Source organism: Populus trichocarpa, chromosome 5 (genome assembly GCF_000002775.5).
Source record: "Populus trichocarpa isolate Nisqually-1 chromosome 5, P.trichocarpa_v4.1, whole genome shotgun sequence".
NCBI lineage: Eukaryota > Viridiplantae > Streptophyta > Magnoliopsida > Malpighiales > Salicaceae > Populus > Populus trichocarpa.
Genome location: NC_037289.2, coordinates 4764641 through 4777134, shown reverse-complemented (window position 1 = coordinate 4777134; position 12494 = coordinate 4764641). Strand labels below are relative to the sequence as shown.

The window sequence follows — 12494 nt, the reverse complement described above, 5'->3', positions numbered from 1 at the left end:
ATCATTTAGAGAAATATTGTAGCAATCCACGGTGTTTTATGAGAAAAACTACAACGCTTTCCTCATATGATTTAGCTTTATTGTAATTATAATTATTAACCAACTCAATATTACAAAAAAATCGACAAAGATAATTTTGGAAAAAATCATAAAAAAATCACATGGGAAAACACTGCAACAATTCACAGTGTTTTAAAGAAAAAAAATTACAAAGCTAAATTATTAATCAGCTCAATATTAAAAAAAAAAATTATTGACAGAGATAATTTTAGAAAAAAAAAACAAACACAAAAAAAAAGAAAAAAAATCATGTTGGAAACACTGTAGCAATTCACAGTGTTTTGTGATGAAAGCTACAGTGCTTCCCCATATGATTTAACCTTATTTGTAATGACTTGTAATTCACAAACAACTCAATATTAAAAAAATAAAATTAAAAAAGATAATTTGAAAAAAATTATCACAAAAAAACCACGTGGAAAGATACTGTAGCAATCCACAATGTTTCATGAGCAAAACTACAATGCTTTCCCTACATAATTAAGTTTTATTACAAAGTTAAATTCTAACCAACTTAATATTAAAAAAAATAAAATTGACAAAGATAATTTTGGAAAAAAATATTACAAAAAAAGAAAACACAAAAAAACTAGAAAAAAAACTATGTGAGGAAAAATTGTATCAATCCATAGTGTTTTGTGAGGAAAAACTTGTATTTACTTGTAATTGCAATTCTTAACTAGCTTAATATTTAAAAAATAAAATTGACAAAGATAATTTTAGGGAAAAATATAACAAAAACAGAAAAAAACCACGTGAGAAAAAACACTGTAGCAAGCAACAATAATTTTCAAGGAAAGTTACAGTGCTTTCCTCACATATTGTAACTGTAATTTTTAACCAACTCAATATTAAAAAATAAAATTAAAAAAGATAATTTTAGAGAAAATCATAAAAAAATCACGCGGAGAAACACAATAGCAATCAACAATGTTTTAAAGAAAAAAAATTACAAAACTAAATTCTCAATCAGCTCCATATTAAAAAAAATCGACAAATATAATTTTGAAAAATAAAGAAATAAAATAGAAAAACTATATGGAAAAACATCACAGCAATCCACAGTATTTTAAAGAAAAAAATTACAAAGTAAAAATTTTAACCAGGTCAATATTTAAAAAGTAAAATCAATAAAAATAATTTTTTAAAAAAAAGAAAAAATAAATGAAAAAAAAATAATTTAGAAAAAAAAACAAAAAAAAAGAAAAAAGGGAAAGTTAGCATAAAAAAAGAGAGAAGAAAAACACTTTGAATTACTGTTGTAATCCACAGTAAATTATGTGTGGGGAAACAATAATGTTTCCATACAATTTAAATATTGTTATAATAATATCTTATTATTATTAAAATACTAAATTACTGTCGTTCAACTTGATGACAATAAAATAAATAATGAAGAGATAAAAAAGTTCATGGACACAAGTTTTAAAATTTTGCTTATATGAGTAATTTATTCATTTTCCTATGTTAAAAAAATGAAAAGATTAAAAAACCTCTAAACGGTAGTTTTAAAGATTTTAATTTTAAAAATAATTGAGTTATTTTGATGTACTTAAAAAATAAAAAAATGATTCTATCCCAAATCAATTGGTTGAAAACTAATAGACACTGAAAAAAAACTAATATACTCCCCAATATCAAAGACCACTAATTTTCTTTGAAAAGGGAAAAAAAACAATTTTTTGTTTGTGTTTCAAATGTATTTTTAAAAAAATTTAAATTTAAATTTTTTTTTTTGCTTTAAATTAATATTTTTTTAGTATTTTTTGATCATTTTGATACAATAATGTCAAAAATAATTTTTTAAAAATAAAAAAATATTTTTTAAATATTTTTTTAAGTAAAAAACAATTTAAAAAATAACCGCAACTACATTCCCAAACATTTTCTAAATGTGGCATGCCTATGGTTCTGTTAGACCTGAAAAGAATGTTTTTTAAAAGATTAGAAAAGTATATTTTCTATAAATATATCTCAGGGCTGGCAAATGCATCCCAGTTATGTTACATGATCCAAAGAATTTTCCATCCACCACTTCCATCTCCATTGAAACATAAATAATTTATTATCCTAACATGAACTGGCATGAACCCGGGCAAGCTTACTATTTAAATTAATCTTTTGTTATTTGTTGAAATATACAATATTGGGTCATGGATGCCTTAAGATGTACTCGTGGCTCCGCTGTAGCTGACCGTGTCATCTCTTCGTACAGACAAGGAAGGTAGAGAAGGAAAAGAAAGAACGAAAGGAAAAAGACAAAAAAACCAAATGGGGACTGAACTGGCGTGAATAGACTCCCACTAGTCGCGCAGCATGGTTGGCTCTACTGTGAAAAATCAAAAAACACCTTGGACGGTATAACATTTTTCAAAAAACATCTGATAATAACAGAAAAACATGTGCAAAAATACAAAAAAAAAAAAAACCCTAAAGCAAAGGTTTAACAAATTTAATTCCAAGGTTAATTGAGTAATTACACTGTGCAAAAAATTAGAAAATCCCATCACTCCTCAGCATCAAACATTTCTTTCTTCATTCGAGGGCAAAGTAGTGTTTCTAAGTCCACAAAATTTATGAAAAATCGTTTACATCCTTCAACAATTATACATTGACTTTTACATCCTATAAAATGACTGTTTTACACCTGTTTTCTGTTTTTTTAAGGTGCCAATAAAAGTGTTTTGTTACAAGGGCAAAATGGGAAAAACACTAAATGGCCACATTTTTTTTTTTCACGCGGTTTGGAGAATAGGTAATAATATTCCTTGGATCTCGTGCATGCCTATATTATTCACGGCCTCATGCTAATGCTTTAATTCAAGACCCGTTATTATCATGGATTTTGACCGAGTAAATAAAAGTAAACAGGTTATAATCAAGTTTTTAACCGGATCATGCTGAATTTTTTTTTTTTTGTTTTTTCTTTAACCCGGCCCAACTCCGGATCTGCTGGATCCCGGGTCAACCAGTCGGGCCGGGTTTGAAAAGTATGCTTTCATTGCATAACGAGATAACTATCAATTTTTCTTGATTTCTCTGATTCATAATCGAATGGGATTTGATATTAGGTTATTTATACTAATGCCAGGTTTTTAAATAAAGAAACTAAGTATTCCTCTACATGCATGCTACATATATTCCTAACTCAATATATAACGGCTAAAACAACCTAAATTTCTATTAGAATTGCATTAGTGGTTTTTCAATTTGCATGATCATAAGCATAATCATTTTCATCATTTATTTTTAATTTATTATTGCTATTTTGTTCTTTCTTATCTTAAATTATTAATTTCTATACATATCGAGAGCCAAAAATTTTGTTTCTTAGGTTAAATTAAAATTTCTTTTCTAGAAAAAGCCAAAAGTTAAAATTATTTGGGAAAAAAAGATCTAAGGGCCACCCGGCATATCTCATTATTTTCATATAAGCAAATTTGGAGGGTGTTCGGGACAATAATAGTAATTATTTTTTAAAGTATTTTTGTTTATAAAAATATAAAAATAATATATTTTTTATTTTTAAAAATTTATTTTCAACAATAAAACAATAGAAAAAACATAAAAAAATTCAGTCAAAATATATATTCTCCTATGAAAGAGGAATTCTAGAATCACAGAGAAATTTCATCATGTTAATTGCACGACACCCAGTTTGCAATGTGGTCTTAATTATTGCAAAGATGAAAAAAAGTCAGAGGAGCTTTTGGGTCTCAGTTAATTAATTTAATTTTATTGTCTTGTTGTGATCAATCATTCAATATTGGAACATGCTTGCGCCCTGGTTTTCCTCGTGAAATAATTGTTTCCATGTGGTATTTTAGGCAATCATGCTGGTTATGATTTTACCTCTTTGGTTGAGAAAAGCTTTGCCAAAATGTATATAAATCACAAAGGCTTACTATGTGACGTTTTAATAAATAAATAAATAAATATAACACGATTAAGCAGGTAATGACCTCACACATTATAATATGTTTATAGATTAAGATTTTGCATGAGAAAAATCATTAATTATGTAATAACCAACAATGACAGTAGCTTCTACCACGTCAATCAATCAAATAAATTGATTTGGTCCAAGAATAGACCCATGAATTATTTTTTTTTTTTATTTACGTGGGGTGTCCTGACCAGCTTACGCGCACCACGACTATTCCCCACGGCATACTGGACATCCTGCAAGCCCAGGAACAGGTAAGGCACTGCGGGGGTGACAGGCGTGCACATAGAGTGTCGAACCCGGAACGGGGGCGGAACAAGTCACACGATTGACCACAGCAGCTAGACCCTCACAGCAGCTAGACCCATGATTTTGATATTGTCGTTGAGAGTATAAATAGAATCATGTTAAAAAAGCGGCAAGTAGAATACTAGGCCTTTCTCAAAAAAATAATTTTTTAATATTTTGATGTTAAAAAAAAATTTAAAAAATAAAAAATATATTATTTTAATATATTTTTAAGTAAAAATTATTTTAAAAAATAATCATGCAATACTAAACACTACAATTCATCTCAACAACAAATAATAAATAATAAATGTAAGGTTTAATTACAAATCCAAGTATGAAAACAAACAATACATGCATACATAAACCGTAGGTGAATCCAATGTTCTTGCAAACAAGTAATGATGTTTTATCTTAGATTAACTATTTGATGCCTTTTTTAAATGTAAGAGTTGACCTTTGAAAAGACAAAAGATGTGACAGATATGATACGTCGCGCTCAAGCCAAACACTCATGGCTCGTTCGTGTCCTCCTTTTTCCATGACAATCAATGGAAAATGGACCGTTCACGCTCTTCTTCTTGTTTGTAATGAGGTGGATTTCCAGAACTGAAAGAAACCGCCTTCTTATTATAACCGAAGTTTTTAAACCCGGTACAATTACCGGATCACGAGTAAGTAAGTTGGGTCAATAAAAACATAAAGTATTCATGAAATTCACATTTAAAATACAATTAACAAAGAAGTATTACAAAAAATTAATCATTAATTATCATCATTTAAACTATCTTGAATAATTATTGTTAGTTTTTTTATTTGTCAAAATTAATGAGTATCTTCTACATTCAATTTTCAATTTATAAATTATCTTAAAATTAATTGAATCATAATTTTTTCTTTCCAATAATTTCTACATATTCAAAATAAACACAATGTAAGTATTAGTGATTCTAAAAAAAAATATTTAAAAAATTAAAAAAATAATTTTGTTTCAATCTCATATTGAAACAAGTTCATTAAGTTTTTGATGCTCCAATTTGTTTCTTTTTTTGGAATGGATATATTAAAAAAAACTTTAATTTATTTTTTTTAAATCAAATTTTAAAACTATTATATAGTTATTTGCCAATTTGTTTTTAGAAAAAATATATGTGCCGTGGACAACTTGATGGGATATTTTGAGCATAGTACTGTACAATCATCTTACGAAGATCTTTAAGATAACTATTGACTTAAATGTACGACCGACTACTTAGAGTTTGTGTCTACGGATGTAGAGAAAAGCTAGCCTTGATACAATAATCCAGCATGGCTTGTTGATTCTTAAAAAACTTTAAAATAAACACAACAAAATTGTAAGAAGAAACTTACAATTCCTCTTTACAAGTGACAAGTCCATGTCTTTATCTTTTAAATTATTAATTTTTACGAGGACCCCTAGGGCGCCGGAGCCCAGATGCGCACGTAACCAAATAAGAGAGCATGATAGAATGAATTATTGTACGGGGGAGGGGTTGGATGATACTTGTCTGAATTCGATTTCTTGCATGGAAATTAATACATTGCAGCTGGATTTTTTTTTTAGTTTAATGTGGGTGTTCGGATCAACTTGCGCATACCTCGATTAATTTCACGGACCCTAAAGTTAACGACCATGTAAACTTCCAGTGGTCATCATATGAGCAACCACAGGGCTCGAACCTGAGACCACATAGAAAACAAATCTCTTAATCCCAAGTTGTTACTACTAAAGACCATCAAAATGGTTGCCGTTTTAATCTTATGCATAAAGTTAAAGTTGCTCCAGCTTTAGTCTCTTCTAGACTTTGATTGCATGGCCTTTCATTTGCTTTCGCTATTCTCAATGGAAGTCGTTTTCTTTTACTTTATTAGGTGAAATTCCCTGCCGTTTGTGCAATTTCCTTGGTGGAGCTGAGATCTGAAGCACATTTTTCTCATCCATTTCTTATCGGCTTCTCGTGGAAAATTGAATCCACGACAAAATTGAATGCACTGACGTATCTGCATATAGCCAAACCCGGACAACTAATAAGGGATTGGGACTTTCTTGGGCTAGTTTGAATTACAGTTTTGTATGTGTTTGATAATTTGTTCAGACTGTGTTTCAAAAAAGAAGTTTTCAAAGTACATGTGAAATGATCAAACACGTGATTTTGAATCATGTTGATATAAAAATATTAAAACTATATAATAAAAAAACCTAAAAAACATCAACACGAAAGATGTTAGTTTTACGTATATGTAAAATATTATTTTTAATGAAAAATATTAATTTTCAAAAGTACATTTGAAATGATCAAACATTAATTTTATGTGATTTTGAATTATTTTAATATAAAAATATCAAAACTATATAATAAAAAAACCCTAACATGAAAGATGTTAGTTTTATGTATATGTAAAATATTATTTTATATGAAAAATATTTTATGATATTTGATAAATAATACGGTGAAAATACAATAATAAAAGAATATATAATAATATATTAAATGATGAAGTAGGGATGATGGTTCTAGCGTATGAGTGATGACAGTGATAGCAGCGACACTAAAAATGATTGTTGTTAAAATTATTAAATAATATTATAAATAAATAAATTTGTGTAAAGAAAGTTATTAAACTTTATAAATTGAATTTTTTTTTAATTATTGAACCAAATTTAAATTTTGATAGTAAAATATATTTTTTAGTACAAATATAATAAGAGGAAACATAATACATGTTTTGACTCGTATTTACAGATGCTATATGCTGAGTTTAAGATTATTTTTTATTTGAAAATATATTAAAATATATTAAAATATATATTTTTTATTTTTAATATCAACATATCAAAATTATAAAAAAATATAAAAATATCATTAATTTAATATTTTTAAAACATATAAAAAACAACATAAACCAACATACTCCCGTGTACTTTAGTAGCGGATGAGTTAAATCAGATAGCTACGATATGAACTTTCCAATGTCATGGTCTGAATTATAGGAGGACTAGACTTTTTTTCTATTATTGTTATTATTATTATTATTATTATTATTATTAGAATGAGGACTCGACTTGTAAAACCAATTCAACGTCAACTTGTTAGGAATTCTCAATGTTTTCAAGCACTTTTTATTTTAAATTCTGTTTTTCAATCAAGAGTTCATGTATTTTTTATTAACTGTCGGTGATTATATTTATAAATCTCTAATTTGGTAAAAAAGTATACAGATCCATACCAAAACTAAAAAAGTCTGAAAGAATTATTTATTTTTATTAGTTTAATTAATGCGAGCTCCTATTTCAAAACCTTCTTCCCGATTTATAATTACTGCATTCAGTATAACTTTTACCCTTTAGAAAACAAAGGCATATTCCTGTCTTTCATTTGAAGGCTTCATTAGGGTTTAGAAAAAGAGTCAAACTTATTATTTTTAGAGTTAATTGAAAGTAGATCCACATGACTAATCGAGTCGATCGAGTCTTCTTCCATCCATCTCTTTAGATTCTCGTTTTCCTTTCTAGTGGCAATTTGGCGGTTCTGCTTTCTTTCGAGAGTTGAATATTGATGGCGTCGGACAAAGCAAATTGCTCTAGTGTCTCTTTATTTTCTTTGGTAATGGCAAGCCGTTCAGTTGATCAATCAACTTTTTTAGAGGATGATTTCACAGCCACGTGTGGTGGCGATCACCACCAATGAAGAAATTTGTCAGGCGATCGAGTAGAAGTATATTGCTCTGGAAAAAAGAGAGGATAAAAGCTAAAATGGCCCTTGATGTCACACAAAAAGAACCCGATGGCCAGCCAGCCACCAAAGGAAGTGCATTAATAGAGCTTTCTCGCAGAGTATGTCTTGAGAATCTTCCAAAGCATGCCCATTATTCAAGGGTCAAGAAAGGGAAGAGAAAGTGATCCGAAGATAGTGAATTAGTGATGAAGAAAAGGGGAGCATGTAATGATGGTGAGAGGAAAGGAAGCTTCAAATCTTGACAGTTTCTTGTATACGTGATAGCTTGTGCTTCGAAGTTTGTGTGTGCCCTAGTGGCCCAATCCTTGCACTCAATTGAAAATAGTATTTGAAATAGGACAGACATGGATTTGAGATAGGTTGGTTTCGAACTTGGAATTTGTAGAGGTCAGGAAAAGAAGAAAAATGTCTTCAAGCGACAGAACTGTCAAAAGAACATGGAAACCACATAAGTGGGGTTTCAACTTTCAACTTTCAAGCGCAAATGCATTTATCATAATTCGCTAGGCCCAGTTGGTCTTTTTGGTTTTATAAATGTTTTTTTTAAATTAATTTATTTTGATATTTTTATATTATTTAAATGTATTGATATTAAAAATAAATTTTAAAAAATAAAAAAAATATTATTTCAATATTTTTCTAAAAAAAAACACCTTACAAAAATATAACTACGTGGAAACAATATTCTCATTCTATGCCATATTTTACGTTTTAAGGGAGCTTCCATGATTTAATTAGAAATGTGGTTAATTTAGATCTTGTAAAACGAATGAGGCTGTAGTCTTGCTTATATCTACCATGTTCGTGTCCATGGTGAAGATTATTCATGGACTTCACTTGTATGTGATGGAAGGGAGTGTGAACTCCATGCAACGAATAATTCCCATCTTTTTTTTTTTTTTTTCTGGTTTTTGTTTTCGCAAGAGCATGGCTATAGAATTCTAGATAAAAAATTCATCAACTATTCTTTTATTATTTGCAAAAAACTCCCCGTTAATTTACTCTATTTTCCCTTTTCTTTCTTGTCATTGTTTCACTCGAAATTCTAACATATATGTGTGTGTGATGGAGTCATTAGATTGACCCCGAGCTCTTTTATTGAACAAAAGAAAGAGATCCACCGAAATGTTGCAATGCCTAAAAAGTCTGCTGAGTGCAGGATCCCAATTATAAATTATCAGGCTGCAAACACCCTTAGCCCGAACGAATCATGTTGTGGGCCTTTTGGTCGGCAAGTTCTTTCTCTTCTCTAGTTTGTGGCCCAAAAACTGGAAATTCATCAATTTGTTGCCGAGCCTACAAATTCCAAGGAGCAGGCTGGTGCCCGCTGTATTGGACTGGCCATCACCATTATGTGTTTTTTTTTTTATGGGGATGGGTGGTTTCTCTCTTAATAATTGATACAGGTCAGAAGAATAGGCAGTGAGAATCATAGCCAGGGAGAGGATCTCAATTCATAATTTTTTTTTAAATGCGGTTGTAATTATTTTTAAAAAATTATTATTGATATCAGTATATTAAAATCAAAACTCAAAACGATAAAAAAAAATATAAAAAAGTAATTTTTATAAATAGTTGTTTAGAATACAATTACAAACATATCTTAGTATTAAAATACTAGAGGTTCTTTGAATTACATATTGAAACATCAAATGTGCGAGAAGAGTTGCACGAGGGTTGATGGGTTTTTAGGATTCAAAGATACAATTAATAAATGTCATAATTGTTAGATATCCATTAAATATTTCAGGAGTTTAGGAGAATGAAAAGTCAGGTTGCAAAGGGACTTGTGTGGTATGCGTATTGAGCTATAAAAAAACATATGATCTTACTTGAGTCAAGAGTTCGTCAGAATTTGTTATGAAAATATTAAAAATAGACCTTTGTAGTTGGAGTGATATTAAAATAAACACATTCAATTGAAGGAATATTTCTACAATCACACATGTAAAAAGCTCAAGCTGATTTTTTTTTCTCTCTCTCTAGGACATACATGATATGTGTAAGAATGGATTTTTGATGAGTTCATCCCGAGAGGTAGTTTAACTTATTAGGTCTTAGGTTTGTTCTTTAATGATCATCAGTTCGAGTCTTTTTAATGATCACTTGAAACTTACCTAATCATTAATTTTAGGATCTTGTGAGATTAATTGAAATACACACAAATTAGCTTGAATATCCAAGATAAAAAAAAGGTTTGATGAAGTTGTAATAGTTAGTTCCAGAGGTATATATGGGGATACTTTTAGATTTGAAGGACTGCCATGGGAAGATGAATGTTGCAATTCAAACAAAAAATACAAAAAGAGTTACGTGTAAGAAGGACCGGTGATGGAAACCAGGTTGAGAAATGAAGTCTATATGTTAGTTTTAGTAAACGTGGTAGTTATTATTTTTCAAGATATGTTTTATTTGAAAATATATCAAAATAATATATTTTTATTTTAAAAATTTATTTTTAACATCAACACATCAAAATTATTTAAAATTATAAAGAAATAATAATTTTAAACTAAAAAAAATCAAAAAAATTTAAAAACACAATTCCACTACAATACTAATCAAGACCTAGCATGTTTCCATCCAAGTGAATGTTTGCGTGCCCCCACCTGAACCAAGGCCATCTATCAAGCTAAATATAAAAAGAACCAGAGTGATGACAAACCAAAGTGATTTTCAAATCGCTTGCATGTTTTTATTTACATTTTTTTTCTCCGATTGTTACTTTTTGAGAGGTGATTACTGAGTTTTAAATTAGATGTCGAACAAAGTATATTGAAAATAAAAAACATTAACGGAAGACAACATTACCTAAACTAAACTAAACTAAAATAATCAAAGCTTGGGCCATCATTTAATATTACATGTATCTTTTTCCGATGGTAAAAATATTATCGAATTTACCATGTTCTTAAATATAACAACTCTTATTTATAGAAATTCAAGAATAAAAAATCAACATCATAATAATCTAAATAACAGGTCAATAGTAACTTGAGAAGTAACTTAATTTGTCAGATCTTGAGTTTGTTCCCTAATAATTATGAGTTTGAATCTCCTCAGGACCACTAGATACTTACATAGTTGTTAACTATATGACACGTAAAATTAGTTGAGGTGCACACAAGCTGATCTGGATATATATATTAATAAAAAAAAATAAGTATTTAGCTTTATCTTTTATTTTTAAATATTTTATTTCGATAATGTAAATAGTTTTACTTTAAAGATAATTCACATTTATTACATATTTATTTTTCCACTATAAAAAATTTTAATGTCATCCAATAATAATAATAATAAATCGAATATACTACTAGCACATCTAACATTAAACAATTAAAAATTAAATTAAAAAAAAACTAAAACTACCTGCTCATTTCCTATTCATTCTCGGTTCACTCAAACTCGTTTCATCATTAATGTACTTTTTTTGGTATTCAAAGTTTTGGTCTTTACGATTTTATCCTCCTATGATGCATTTCCATTTTTTTCCAAATATTTCCGTCATTTTGCATTATCCTGTGTGTTCATGATTCTTGACAGCATTCTATTATATGATTAATTGAAAATCAATCTTGCAAAATCAAATTATAATTATGATTAAAATAACAATTAAAATAACAAAGATCAACTTTAACATAAAAAAAATAAAACCTCTAACAAAAAATAGAAAAAATTAGACTCAGAACCATACCATAGCTACATTGTCACCCGCCATTTAAAAAAGAAGCTCTTATCTAGATAATCACAACAACACCGGAAAAGGCAGCTATCGAAGCTCAGAAGAATCAACAAGCACCTCCACAATGTGGCAGCCTTCTCACATGTGACTCGTGCATTATATGTACCGTATATTTTTTTCATCTTTGTTCGATTTATTCCTCAATTCTATGATAATTCTTTAATGCAGTTTTCAATTTCATCCCAGTGGAGGAATAAGGAAAATAAAGCTTTGGCCAAAGAAATGCATGCAAATCACATTTCCTTTTACAAGGAGAAAAACACAATCAAATCAAAGACTTCATGTTTGCATAACATATATTTTTTATAATTCGGTTTTTTTAGTTATTGTTTTTTAAATTTTCTTGATTTAATTAGTTTTTCAGTTTTTTTCTCTAGTTTAGTTAGGTTACAGAGCTCTTATGTATGGGGAGAATTTTAGATTTGAAGGGATTGTCATGTGGAGGAACAAGGGAAATAAAGCTTTGGCCAAAGAAATGTATGCAAATCACATTTCCTTAAAAAAAGGCGAAAAACATACTCAAATCAAAGACTTCAGATCTGTTTAGCATATATATATATATATATATATATATATTCTTCTTCCCAACCGACGGTACAATAATAATAATAATTTAAAAAAAAAACAAAAGACAAATCAATTCCAAAACTCATTATAAAAAACATTTCTAATCATATAACCGTGGATGGAACAACCT

General features: G+C 28.7%; 1 protein-coding gene across 1 annotated transcript in view; it reads right to left on the bottom strand.

Annotated features, from left to right (window-relative positions):
* The window catches only part of LOC7455189 (histone H3.3), a 30086-nt gene extending 18978 nt beyond the window's left edge, over positions 1-11108 (bottom strand). The window contains exon 1 of the mRNA XM_052452894.1: positions 11102-11108. The gene's annotated coding sequence lies outside the window, so the exon portion shown is untranslated. The remainder of the gene's footprint in view (positions 1-11101) is intronic.
* Between the last annotated feature and the right edge of the window lie 1386 nt (positions 11109-12494).